The sequence below is a fragment of the Salmo salar genome, chromosome 14 (assembly GCF_965601325.2).
Source record: "Salmo salar chromosome 14, fSalSal1, whole genome shotgun sequence".
NCBI classification, from domain to species: domain Eukaryota; kingdom Metazoa; phylum Chordata; class Actinopteri; order Salmoniformes; family Salmonidae; genus Salmo; species Salmo salar.
In genome coordinates this window covers 104,226,248-104,238,597 of record NC_138304.1, presented here as the reverse complement: position 1 = coordinate 104,238,597, position 12,350 = coordinate 104,226,248, and the positions used below count along the sequence as shown (strand labels likewise).

Sequence of the window (12,350 nt, the reverse complement as noted above, 5' to 3'; positions counted from 1 at the left end):
CATCCATAACAACAGGGTCCAATTCATTAAGGCCCACTGTAATAACAGGGTCCTAATCATTAAGGCCCACTGTAATAACACAGTCCTAATCATTAAGGCCCACCATAACAACAGGGTCCTGATCATTAAGGCCCACCATAACAACAGGGTTCTAATCATTAAGGCCCACCATCCATAACAACAGGGTTCTAATCATTAAGGCCCACCATAACAACAGGGTCCTAATCATTAAGGCCCACCGTAACAACAGGGTCCTAATCATTAAGGCCCACAATAACAACAGGGTCCTGATCATTAAGGCCCACCATAACAACAGGGTTCTAATCATTAAGGCCCACCGTAACAACAGGGTCCTAATCATTAAGGCCCACCATAACAACTGGGTTCTAATCATTAAGGCCCACCGTAACAACAGGGTCCTAATCATTAAGGCCCACCATAACAATAGGGTTCTAATCATTAAGGCCCACCATAACAACAGGGTTCTAATCATTAAGGCCCACCGTAACAACAGGGTCCTAATCATTAAGGCCAACCATAACAACAGGGTCCTAATCATTAAGGCCCACCATAACAACAGGGTCCAATTTATTAAGGCCCACTGTAATAACATGGTCCAATTCATTAAAGCCCACTGTAATAACAGGGTCCAATTCATTAAGGCCCACTGTAATAACAGGGTCCTAATCATTAAGGCCCACTGTAATAACAGGGTCCAATTCATTAGGGCCCACTGTAATAACAGGGTCCAATTCATTAAGGCCCACCATAACAACAGGGTCCTGATCATTAAGGCCCACCATAACAACAGGGTTATAATCATTAAGGCCCACCATCCATAACAACAGGGTTCTAATCATTAAGGCCCACCATAACAACAGGGTCCTAATCATTAAGGCCCACCATAACAACAGGGTCCTAATCATTAAGGCCCACCATAACAACAGGGTCCTAATCATTAAGGCCCACCGTAACAACAGGGTCCAATTCATTAAGGCCCACTGTAACAACAGGGTCCAATTCATTAAGGCCCACTGTAACAACAGGGTCCTAATCATTAAGGCCCACCATCCATAACAACAGGGTCCAATTCATTAAGGCCCACTGTAATAACAGGGTCCTAATCATTAAGGCCCACTGTAATAACAGGGTCCTAATCATTAAGGCCCACTGTAATAACACGGTCCTAATCATTAAGGCCCACCATAACAACAGGGTCCTGATCATTAAGGCCCACCATAACAACAGGGTTCTAATCATTAAGGCCCACCATCCATAACAACAGGGTTCTAATCATTAAGGCCCACCATAACAACAGGGTCCTAATCATTAAGGCCCACCGTAACAACAGGGTCCTAATCATTAAGGCCCACAATAACAACAGGGTCCTGATCATTAAGGCCCACCATAACAACAGGGTTCTAATCATTAAGGCCCACCGTAACAACAGGGTCCTAATCATTAAGGCCCACCATAACAACAGGGTTCTAATCATTAAGGCCCACCGTAACAACAGGGTCCTAATCATTAAGGCCCACCATAACAATAGGGTTCTAATCATTAAGGCCCACCATAACAACAGGGTTCTAATCATTAAGGCCCACCGTAACAACAGGGTCCTAATCATTAAGGCCAACCATAACAACAGGGTCCTAATCATTAAGGCCCACCATAACAACAGGGTTCTAATCATTAAGGCCCACTGTAATAACAGGGTCCAATTCATTAAGGCCCACTGTAATAACAGGGTCCTAATCATTCAGGCCCACTGTAATAACAGGGTCCAATTCATTAAGGCCCACTGTAATAACAGGGTCCAATTCATTAAGGCCCACTGTAATAACATGGTCCAATTCATTAAGGCCCACTGTAATAACAGGGTCCAATTCATTAAGGCCCACTGTAATAACAGGGTCCAATTCATTAAGGCCCACTGTAATAACAGGGTCCAATTCATTAAGGCCCACTGTAATAACAGGGTCCAATTCATTAAGGCCCACTGTAATAACAGGGTCCTAATCATTAAGGCCCACTGTAATAACAGGGTCCTGGTCATTAAGGCACACCGTAATAACAGGGTCCAATTCATTAAGGCCCACTGTAATAACAGGGTCCTAATCATTAAGGCCCACCATAACAACAGGGTCCTGATCATTAAGGCCCACCATAACAACAGGGTTATAATCATTAAGGCCCACTGTAATAACAGGGTCCTATTCATTAAGGCCCACCATAACAACAGGGTCCAATTCATTAAGGCCCACTGTAATAACAGGGTCCTAATCATTAAGGCCCAACAAACAACAGGGTCCTAATCATTAAGGCCCACCGTAACAACAGGGGCAAATTCATTAAGGCCCACGGTAACAACAGGGTTCAATTCATTAAGGCCCACTGTAACAACAGGGTCCTAATCATTAAGGCCCACCATCCATAACAACAGTGTCCAATTCATTAAGGCCCACTGTAATAACAGGGTCCTAATCATTAAGGCCCACTGTAACAACAGGGTCCTAATCATTAAGGCCCACTGTAATAACACGGTCCTAATCATTAAGGCCCACCATAACAACAGGGTTCTAATCATTAAGGCCCACCGTAACAACAGGGTCCTAATCATTAAGGCCCACAATAACAACAGGGTCCTGATCATTAAGGCCCACCATAACAACAGGGTTCTAATCATTAAGGCCCACCGTAACAACAGGGTCCTAATTATTAAGGCCCACCATAACAACAGGGTTCTAATCATTAAGGCCCACCGTAAAAACAGGGTCCTAATCATTAAGGCCCACCATAACAATAGGGTTCTAATCATTAAGGCCCACCATAACAACAGGGTTCTAATCATTAAGGCCCACCGTAACAACAGGGTCCTAATCATTAAGGCCCACCATAACAACAGGGTTCTAATCATTAAGGCCCACCATAACAACAGGGTTCTAATCATTAAGGCCCACCATAACAACAGGGTTCTAATCATTAAGGCCCACCGTAACAACAGGGTCCTAATCATTAAGGCCCACCATAACAACAGGGTCCTAATCATTAAGGTCCACCATCCATAACAACAGGGTCCTGATCATTAAGGCCCACCGTAACAACAGGGTTCTAATCATTAAGGCCCACCATAACAACAGGATCCTAATCATTAAGGCCCACCATCCATAACAACAGGGTCCTGATCATTAAGGCCCACCATAACAACAGGGTCCTAATCATTAAGGCCCACCATCCATAACAACAGGGTTCTAATCATTAAGGCCCACCATAACAACAGGGTCCTAATCATTAAGGCCCACCGTAACAACAGGGTCCTAATCATTAAGGCCCACAATAACAACAGGGTCCTGATCATTAAGGCCCACCATAACAACAGGGTTCTAATCATTAAGGCCCACCGTAACAACAGGGTCCAAATCATTAAGGCCCACCATAACAACAGGGTTCTAATCATTAAGGCCCACCGTAACAACAGGGTCCTAATCATTAAGGCCCACCATAACAATAGGGTTCTAATCATTAAGGCCCACCATAACAACAGGGTTCTAATCATTAAGGCCCACCGTAACAACAGGGTCCTAATCATTAAGGCCGACCATAACAACAGGGTCCTAATCATTAAGGCCCACCATAACAACAGGGTTCTAATCATTAAGGCCCACCATAACAACAGGGTTCTAATCATTAAGGCCCACAGTAACAACAGGGTCCTAATCATTAAGGCCCACCATAACAACAGGGTCCTAATCATTAAGGCCCACCATCCATAACAACAGGGTCCTGATCATTAAGGCCCACCTTAACAACAGGGTTCTAATCATTAAGGCCCACCATAACAACAGGGTCCTAATCATTAAGGCCCACCATCCATAACAACAGGGTCCTGATCATTAAGGCCCACCATAACAACAGGGTCCTAATCATTAAGGCCCACCATCCATAACAACAGGGTTATAATCATTAAGGCCCACCATAACAACAGGGTCCTAATCATTAAGGCCCACCGTAACAACAGGGTCCAATTCATTAAGGCCCACTGCAACAACAGGGTCCAATTCATTAAGGCCCACTGTAACAACAGGGTCCTAATCATTAAGGCCCACCATCCATAACAACAGGGTCCAATTCATTAAGGCCCACTGTAATAACAGGGTCCTAATCATTAAGGCCCACTGTAATAACACGGTCCTAATCATTAAGGCCCACTGTAATAACACGGTCCTAATCATTAAGGCCCACCATAACAACAGGGTCCTGATCATTAAGGCCCACCATAACAACAGGTTTCTAATCATTAAGGCCCACCATCCATAACAACAGGGTTCTAATCATTAAGGCCCACCATAACAACAGGGTCCTGATCATTAAGGCCCACCATAACAACAGGGTTCTAATCATTAAGGCCCACTATCCATAACAACAGGGTTCTAATCATTAAGGCCCACCATAACAACAGGGTCCTAATCATTAAGGCCCACCGTAACAACAGGGTCCTAATCATTAAGGCCCACAATAACAACAGGGTCCTGATCATTAAGGCCCACCGTAACAACAGGGTTCTAATCATTAAGGCCCACCGTAACAACAGGGTCCTAATCATTAAGGCCCACCATAACAAAAGGGTTCTAATCATTAAGGCCCACCGTAACAACAGGGTCCTAATCATTAAGGCCCACCATAACAATAGGGTTCTAATCATTAAGGCCCACCATAACAACAGGGTTCTAATCATTAAGGCCCACCGTAACAACAGGGTCCTAATCATTAAGGCCGACCATAACAACAGGGTCCTAATCATTAAGGCCCACCATAACAACAGGGTTCTAATCATTAAGGCCCACCATAACAACAGGGTTCTAATCATTAAGGCCCACCGTAACAACAGGGTGCTAATCATTAAGGCCCACCATAACAACAGGGTCCTAATCATTAAGGCCCACCATCCATAACAACAGGGTCCTGATCATTAAGGCCCACCTTAACAACAGGGTTCTAATCATTAAGGCCCACCATAACAACAGGGTCCTAATCATTAAGGCCCACCATCCATAACAACAGGGTCCTGATCATTAAGGCCCACCATAACAACAGGGTCCTAATCATTAAGGCCCACCATCCATAACAACAGGGTTATAATCATTAAGGCCCACCATAACAACAGGGTCCTAATCATTAAGGCCCACCGTAACAACAGGGTCCAATTCATTAAGGCCCACTGTAACAACAGGGTCCAATTCATTAAGGCCCACTGTAACAACAGGGTCCTAATCATTAAGGCCCACCATCCATAACAACAGGGTCCAATTCATTAAGGCCCACTGTAATAACAGGGTCCTAATCATTAAGGCCCACTGTAATAACACGGTCCTAATCATTAAGGCCCACTGTAATAACACGGTCCTAATCATTAAGGCCCACCATAACAACAGGGTCCTGATCATTAAGGCCCACCATAACAACAGGGTTCTAATCATTAAGGCCCACCATCCATAACAACAGGGTTCTAATCATTAAGGCCCACCATAACAACAGGGTCCTGATCATTAAGGCCCACCATAACAACAGGGTTCTAATCATTAAGGCCCACTATCCATAACAACAGGGTTCTAATCATTAAGGCCCACCATAACAACAGGGTCCTAATCATTAAGGCCCACCGTAACAACAGGGTCCAATTCATTAAGGTCCACTGTAACAACAGGGTCCAATTCATTAAGGCCCACTGTAACAACAGGGTCCTATTCATTAAGGCCCACCATCCATAACAACAGGGTCCAATTCATTAAGGCCCACTGTAATAACAGGGTCCTAATCATTAAGGCCCACTGTAATAACAGGGTCCTAATCATTAAGGCCCACTGTAATAACACGGTCCTAATCATTAAGGCCCACCATAACAACAGGGTCCTGATCATTAAGGCCCACCATAAAAACAGGGTTCTAATCATTAAGGCCCACCATCCATAACAACAGGGTTCTAATCATTAAGGCCCACCATAACAACAGGGTCCTAATCATTAAGGCCCACCGTAACAACAGGGTCCTAATCATTAAGGCCCACAATAACAACAGGGTCCTGATCATTAAGGCCCACCATAACAACAGGGTTCTAATCATTAAGGCCAACTGTAACAACAGGGTCCTAATCATTAAGGCCCACCATAACAATAGGGTTCTAATCATTAAGGCCCACCATAACAACAGGGTTCTAATCATTAAGGCCCACCGTAACAACAGGGTCCTAATCATTAAGGCCCACCATAACAACAGGGTTCTAATCATTAAGGCCCACCATAACAACAGGGTTCTAATCATTAAGGCCCACCATAACAACAGGAATCTAATCATTAAGGCCCACCGTAACAACAGGGTCCTAATCATTAAGGCCCACCATAACAACAGGGTCCTAATCATTAAGGTCCACCATCCATAACAACAGGGTCCTGATCATTAAGGCCCACCGTAACAACAGGGTTCTAATCATTAAGGCCCACCATAACAACAGGGTCCTAATCATTAAGGCCCACCATCCATAACAACAGGGTCCTGATCATTAAGGCCCACCATAACAACAGGGTCCTAATCATTAAGGCCCACCATCCATAACAACAGGGTTCTAATCATTAAGGCCCACCATAACAACAGGGTCCTAATCATTAAGGCCCACCGTAACAACAGGGTCCAATTCATTAAGGCCCACTGTAACAACAGGGTCCAATTCATTAAGGCCCACTGTAACAACAGGGTCCTAATAATTAAGGCCCACCATCCATAACAACAGGGTCCAAATCATTAAGGCCCACTGTAATAACAGGGTCCTAATCATTAAGGCCCACTGTAATAACAGGGTCCTAATCATTAAGGCCCACTGTAATAACACGGTCCTAATCATTAAGGCCCACCATAACAACAGGGTCCTGATCATTAAGGCCCACCATAAAAACAGGGTTCTAATCATTAAGGCCCACCATCCATAACAACAGGGTTCTAATCATTAAGGCCCACCATAACAACAGGGTCCTAATCATTAAGGCCCACCGTAACAACAGGGTCCTAATCATTAAGGCCCACCATAACAACAGGGTTCTAATCATTAAGGCCCACCGTAACAACAGGGTCCTAATCATTAAGGCCCACCATAACAATAGGGTTCTAATCATTAAGGCCCACCATAACAACAGGGTTCTAATCATTAAGGCCCACCGTAACAACAGGGTCCTAATCATTAAGGCCGACCATAACAACAGGGTCCTAATCATTAAGGCCCACCATAACAACAGGGTTCTAATCATTAAGGCCCACCATAACAACAGGGTTCTAATCATTAAGGCCCACCGTAACAACAGGGTCCTAATCATTAAGGCCCACCATAACAACAGGGTCCTAATCATTAAGGCCCACCATCCATAACAACAGGGTCCTGATCATTAAGGCCCACCTTAACAACAGGGTTCTAATCATTAAGGCCCACCATAACAACAGGGTACTAATCATTAAGGCCCACCATCCATAACAACAGGGTCCTGATCATTAAGGCCCACCATAACAACAGGGTCCTAATCATTAAGGCCCACCATCCATAACAACAGGGTTATAATCATTAAGGCCCACCATAACAACAGGGTCCTAATCATTAAGGCCCACCGTAACAACAGGGTCCAATTCATTAAGGCCCACTGTAACAACAGGGTCCAATTCATTAAGGCCCACTGTAACAACAGGGTCCTAATCATTAAGGCCCACCATCCATAACAACAGGGTCCAATTCATTAAGGCCCACTGTAATAACAGGGTCCTAATCATTAAGGCCCACTGTAATAACACGGTCCTAATCATTAAGGCCCACTGTAACAACAGGGTCCTGATCATTAAGGCCCACCATAACAACAGGGTTCTAATCATTAAGGCCCACCATCCATAACAACAGGGTTCTAATCATTAAGGCCCACCATAACAACAGGGTCCTGATCATTAAGGCCCACCATAACAACAGGGTTCTAATCATTAAGGCCCACCATAACAACAGGGTCCTAATCATTAAGGCCCACCGTAACAACAGGGTCCTAATCATTAAGGCCGACCATAACAACAGGGTCCTAATCATTAAGGCCCACCATAACAAAAGGGTTCTAATCATTAAGGCCCACCATAACAACAGGGTTCTAATCATTAAGGCCCACCGTAACAACAGGGTCCTAATCATTAAGGCCCACCATAACAACAGGGTCCTAATCATTAAGGCCCACCATAACAACAGGGTCCTGATCATTAAGGCCCACCATAAAAACAGGGTTCTAATCATTAAGGCCCACCATCCATAACAACAGGGTTCTAATCATTAAGGCCCACTGTAATAACAGGGTCCTAATCATTAAGGCCCACCATAACAACAGGGTCCTAATCATTAAGGCCCACCATAACAACAGGGTCCTAATCATTAAGGCCCACCATAACAACAGGGTCCTAATCATTAAGGCCCACCATAACAACAGGGTCCTGATCATTAAGGCCCACCATAACAACAGGGTTCTAATCATTAAGGCCCACCATCCATAACAACAGGGTTCTAATCATTAAGGCCCACCATAACAACAGGGTCCTGATCATTAAGGCCCACCATAACAACAGGGTCCTGATCATTAAGGCCCACCATAACAACAGGGTTCTAATCATTAAGGCCCACCATCCATAACAACAGGGTTCTAATCATTAAGGCCCACCATAACAACAGGGTCCTGATCATTAAGGCCCACCATAACAACAGGGTTCTAATCATTAAGGCCCACTATCCATAACAACAGGGTTCTAATCATTAAGGCCCACCATAACAACAGGGTCCTAATCATTAAGGCCCACCGTAACAACAGGGTCCAATTCATTAAGGTCCACTGTAACAACAGGGTCCAATTCATTAAGGCCCACTGTAACAACAGGGTCCTATTCATTAAGGCCCACCGTAACAACAGGGTCCAATTCATTAAGGTCCAATGTAACAACAGGGTCCAATTCATTAAGGCCCACTGTAACAACAGGGTCCTATTCATTAAGGCCCACCATCCATAACAACAGGGTCCTGATCATTAAGGCCCACTGTAATAACAGGGTCCTAATCATTAAGGTCCACTGTAATAACAGGGTCCTGATCATTAAGGCCCACTGTAATAACACGGTCCTAATCATTAAGGCCCACCATAACAACAGGGTCCTGATCATTAAGGCCCACCATAAAAACAGGGTTCTAATCATTAAGGCCCACAATCCATAACAACAGGGTTCTAATCATTAAGGCCCACCATAACAACAGGGTCCTAATCATTAAGGCCCACCGTAACAACAGGGTCCTAATCATTAAGGCCCACAATAACAACAGGGTCCTGATCATTAAGGCCCACCATAACAACAGGGTTCTAATCATTAAGGCCCACTGTAACAACAGGGTCCTAATCATTAAGGCCCACCATAACAATAGGGTTCTAATCATTAAGGCCCACCATAACAACAGGGTTCTAATCATTAAGGCCCACCGTAACAACAGGGTCCTAATCATTAAGGCCGACCATAACAACAGGGTCCTAATCATTAAGGCCCACCATAACAAAAGGGTTCTAATCATTAAGGCCCACCATAACAACAAGGTTCTAATCATTAAGGCCCACCGTAACAACAGGGTCCTAATCATTAAGGCCCACCATAACAACAGGGTCCTAATCATTAAGGCCCACCATAACAACAGGGTCCTGATCATTAAGGCCCACCATAAAAACAGGGTTCTAATCATTAAGGCCCACCATCCATAACAACAGGGTCCTAATCATTAAGGCCCACTGTAATAACACGGTCCTAATCATTAAGGTCCACTGTAATAACACGGTCCTAATCATTAAGGCCCACCATAACAACAGGGTTCTAATCATTAAGGCCCACCATAACAACAGGGTCCTAATCATTAAGGCCCACCGTAACAACAGGGTCCTGATCATTAAGGCCCACCATAACAACAGGGTTCTAATCATTAAGGCCCACCATCCATAACAACAGGGTTCTAATCATTAAGGCCCACCATAACAACAGGGTCCTGATCATTAAGGCCCACCATAACAACAGGGTTCTAATCATTAAGGCCCACTATCCATAACAACAGGGTTCTAATCATTAAGGCCCACCATAACAACAGGGTCCTAATCATTAAGGCCCACCGTAACAACAGGGTCCAATTCATTAAGGTCCACTGTAACAACAGGGTCCAATTCATTAAGGCCCACTGTAACAACAGGGTCCTATTCATTAAGGCCCACCGTAACAACAGGGTCCAATTCATTAAGGTCCACTGTAACAACAGGGTCCAATTCATTAAGGCCCACTGTAACAACAGGGTCCTATTCATTAAGGCCCACCATCCATAACAACAGGGTCCAATTCATTAAGGCCCACTGTAATAACAGGGTCCTAATCATTAAGGCCCACTGTAATAACAGGGTCCTAATCATTAAGGCCCACTGTAATAACACGGTCCTAATCATTAAGGCCTACCATAACAACAGGGTCCTGATCATTAAGGCCCACCATAACAACAGGGTCCTGATCATTAAGGCCCACCATAACAACAGGGTCCTAATCATTAAGGCCCACCATAACAACAGGGTCCTAATCATTAAGGCCCACCATAACAACAGGGTCCTGATCATTAAGGCCCACCATAACAACAGGGTTCTAATCATTAAGGCCCACCATCCATAACAACAGGGTTCTAATCATTAAGGCCCACCATAACAACAGGGTCCTAATCATTAAGGCCCACCATAACAACAGGGTCCTAATCATTAAGGCCCACCATAACAACAGGGTCCTAATCATTAAGGCCCACCATCCATAACAACAGGGTTCTAATCATTAAGGCCCACCATAACAACAGGGTCCTAATCATTAAGGCCCACCGTAACAACAGGGTCCAATTCATTAAGGCCCACTGTAACAACAGGGTCCAATTCATTAAGGCCCACTGTAACAACAGGGTCCTAATAATTAAGGCCCACCATCCATAACAACAGGGTCCAAATCATTAAGGCCCACTGTAATAACAGGGTCCTAATCATTAAGGCCCACTGTAATAACAGGGTCCTAATCATTAAGGCCCACTGTAATAACACGGTCCTAATCATTAAGGCCCACCATAACAACAGGGTCCTGATCATTAAGGCCCACCATAAAAACAGGGTTCTAATCATTAAGGCCCACCATCCATAACAACAGGGTTCTAATCATTAAGGCCCACCATAACAACAGGGTCCTAATCATTAAGGCCCACCGTAACAACAGGGTCCTAATCATTAAGGCCCACCATAACAACAGGGTTCTAATCATTAAGGCCCACCGTAACAACAGGGTCCTAATCATTAAGGCCCACCATAACAATAGGGTTCTAATCATTAAGGCCCACCATAACAACAGGGTTCTAATCATTAAGGCCCACCGTAACAACAGGGTCCTAATCATTAAGGCCGACCATAACAACAGGGTCCTAATCATTAAGGCCCACCATAACAACAGGGTTCTAATCATTAAGGCCCACCATAACAACAGGGTTCTAATCATTAAGGCCCACCGTAACAACAGGGTCCTAATCATTAAGGCCCACCATAACAACAGGGTCCTAATCATTAAGGCCCACCATCCATAACAACAGGGTCCTGATCATTAAGGCCCACCTTAACAACAGGGTTCTAATCATTAAGGCCCACCATAACAACAGGGTACTAATCATTAAGGCCCACCATCCATAACAACAGGGTCCTGATCATTAAGGCCCACCATAACAACAGGGTCCTAATCATTAAGGCCCACCATCCATAACAACAGGGTTATAATCATTAAGGCCCACCATAACAACAGGGTCCTAATCATTAAGGCCCACCGTAACAACAGGGTCCAATTCATTAAGGCCCACTGTAACAACAGGGTCCAATTCATTAAGGCCCACTGTAACAACAGGGTCCTAATCATTAAGGCCCACCATCCATAACAACAGGGTCCAATTCATTAAGGCCCACTGTAATAACAGGGTCCTAATCATTAAGGCCCACTGTAATAACACGGTCCTAATCATTAAGGCCCACTGTAACAACAGGGTCCTGATCATTAAGGCCCACCATAACAACAGGGTTCTAATCATTAAGGCCCACCATCCATAACAACAGGGTTCTAATCATTAAGGCCCACCATAACAACAGGGTCCTGATCATTAAGGCCCACCATAACAACAGGGTTCTAATCATTAAGGCCCACCATAACAACAGGGTCCTAATCATTAAGGCCCACCGTAACAACAGGGTCCTAATCATTAAGGCCGA

At 44.5% G+C, this 12,350-nt stretch overlaps 1 protein-coding gene across 1 annotated transcript in view; it reads right to left on the bottom strand.

Moving 5' to 3' along the window:
* The window catches only part of LOC106570723 (acetylcholinesterase collagenic tail peptide), a 41,203-nt gene that overhangs the window by 2,580 nt on the left and 26,273 nt on the right, over positions 1–12,350 (bottom strand). The gene's annotated exons all lie outside the window — the stretch shown is intronic.